Source organism: Callorhinus ursinus, unplaced genomic scaffold, assembly GCF_003265705.2.
Source record: "Callorhinus ursinus isolate GAN/ISIS: 27379988/994484 unplaced genomic scaffold, GSC_fseal_2.0 scaffold17, whole genome shotgun sequence".
NCBI classification, from domain to species: Eukaryota; Metazoa; Chordata; class Mammalia; order Carnivora; family Otariidae; genus Callorhinus; species Callorhinus ursinus.
In genome coordinates this window covers 39044515-39047139 of record NW_027397079.1, presented here as the reverse complement: position 1 = coordinate 39047139, position 2625 = coordinate 39044515, and positions in this window count along the sequence as shown.

Here is a 2625-nt window from a genome sequence, read left to right as displayed (position 1 = left end):
AGCTCAGGTCATGATCCTGGAGTCCCGGGATCGGGGATCGAGTCCCGCATTGGGCTTCCCGCTCAGCGGGGAGTCTGCTTCTCCCTCTGACCCTCTTCCCTCTTGTGCTCTCTCTCATTCTCTCTCAAATAAAATCTTAAAAAAAAAAGAATGTGGGTAGGAACTTAGATTATGGTGCTTTGAATGGCAAACTGAGTTTTGGACTTAATTCTAGAGGCAACACAGAGCCACTGGGGCTTGTGCGTAAGAGAATGAACGGAGCATGCCCCGGGGGAAAAAGAACGCCGAGGGGGATGGAATGAAAGCAGACTGGGTAGGCAGGCCCCGCGGACCACAAGCGCGGTAGTAGGAAGGAGAAAGCGAGGGGAAACAAAGAACAGAAGCACGACCTTGCTGGCCAGCATAGCAACCCCCCGCTGTTGGTCGGCCTAGAGGCTAGTATTGGCCATTTTCTTCCCATTCCATTTTCCTTCCCTGTTCGTCTGAAAGAATTAACTCCCAGACCGTGGGGCGCCTGGCTGCCTCAGTCAGAAGAGCATACAGCTCTTGATCTCGAGGTTGTGAGTTTGAGCCCCATGAGGGGTATAGAGATTATTTAAATAAAACTTAAAAAAACCATGAATTCCCAGACCAGCCCCCACTAGGTATGTTACTTAAGGATGCTGCTTTCTGCTTCTCCTGGGCTTTCTTAGCTAGAGCTGCAGCTCCTATCATCACTGCCACCCCAGATCCAAGAATAAATCTGCGGGGGCTTGCTGTTGGACACATGCAGCAGTTTCCTGGAGAGGAGAAAAGGTGGTTGCAGTTGTCTCTATCGAAAGGCTGTGAGAACTGCTCAGTTTAGAGGTTCTTAGAAGAAAAGTACATAGTTTTAGCTCACAGAAGAGACTAAAGCCCACGAGCTTGAGTTAGAGGGGAGCAAAACCCAAACTTCCCTGAAATCCTCAAGCCCCCGGAGCAGTTAAATAAATGCAGATCGCAGAAACTGAAGCCACAGATTCCTCCACCTTAGACCTCTCCCCCACAAGTTTCCCGTGCAAGTGGCAGGTTTTATTTGAGATAGAAGTGTCCCTCGGCCATTTTAGACAAACACTGCCCCAGGACAATAGGGAGGACTCCCAGCGAGCGCATCTCTGGCAGGAATTCAGTGGGTTTTGCCCCATCCCCTTTGCATGACAAGCCTTTCTTCAAAGGCCCGGATGAATGAAATGAACTGAAGCAGCAAGGCTTCCTAGGATGGAAACGCCAAGTGACAGGCCCCAACATTCCTCTGGGTGAGGTCCGGGCGACCACAGACTGGATGAAGACACAAGAGGCCGCAGACCGAGCTGCAAGGCAGAGTCCCGGCCCCGCAGATTCCTTTGAATTACATTGAAATACATTCAAAGAACGACAACACATCATTATCCGGTGTGGGTTAGGAAATTTAGGACAAAATGTCTGGAACTAGGCTGGCCAGGGAAAGGGTTATAAGGGGGAAATGATAGTTCCTTCTCCCCAGCTGGTTAATAAAGCAAATAGACGCTAACAGAGCTGAAAGATGAGAAAGATTCTTAGGTAGCTGTGCAATACATTTAGTGGGTAAAAACTTAGAGGAACTCCGGATGCTTGGGTGGTTCAGTTGGTTAAGCGACTGCCTTCGGCTCAGGTCATGATCCTGGAGTCCCAGGATCGAGTCCTGCATTGGGCTCCTTGCTCAGCAGGGAGTCTGCTTCTCCCTCTGACCCTCCCCCCCTTATGTTCTCTCTCTCATTCTTTCTCTCAAATAAGTAAAATATTAAAAAAAAAACTTAGAGGAACTCAGGTGATGGAAACTGATACCCTAGAGCTCCCATCTGAGGTCTGGTTATCAAAAAGTGTCATAAATTTTTGGTTTCACGTTTAACTTCAAAAGCCAAAAACTCACCCGATCCCCAGTACTCAGAATCTTGGGGGAAAGTCTAAGAGTTTCAAATTCAATTCTTTTAAAATTCTAACAATTAAATAAAAAATTAATCTCATTGCTAGTACTGAGTCACCACCTACTGGCCACAGAGGAAAGTACCTGTATTATAAAATGCACCTGGTCATCACACCACAGCGCAACCAGAACAGCCAGAGCGCGGGAAAAGACATGTTAACGACTAAGACAGGTAGGATGGAGTATTCATAAACACCAAACACTAGTTCCTAAACAGAAAAAGCCCTAACGTCTCTTCATGGCCACGAGGGATTTACCAAAGGATATCAGTATGGATATGGGATGACAACCAGTGTCCATACTTTTTTACAAAGACTGCCCATGACTTATGTTCCATTTTACGCCCAAACTGACAAGCCTAAGATCAAGAGCGTGGGGAAAGCACCAGAATAGCCAGTGGCAGCTTTAATGGCTGGTCTTTAATGGGAAAAAATGACTAATCTTCACCTTTGTTCTTACAACCTTAAAAATGACATTAATGCCAACATCCCCTATTTCCAGAGATAACGAGAATCATACCATACCTATGGCGTTAGGTCTACTGGTTGAAAAGACAAAAGTAGTAAGATCCTCCCGAACTGATTTATTTCTTAGTGCTTCTAACGAGGCCTGCCTGGCCTAACACTACTGTTAGTCCCAGTAACAAGACACTTAGGACACAGACG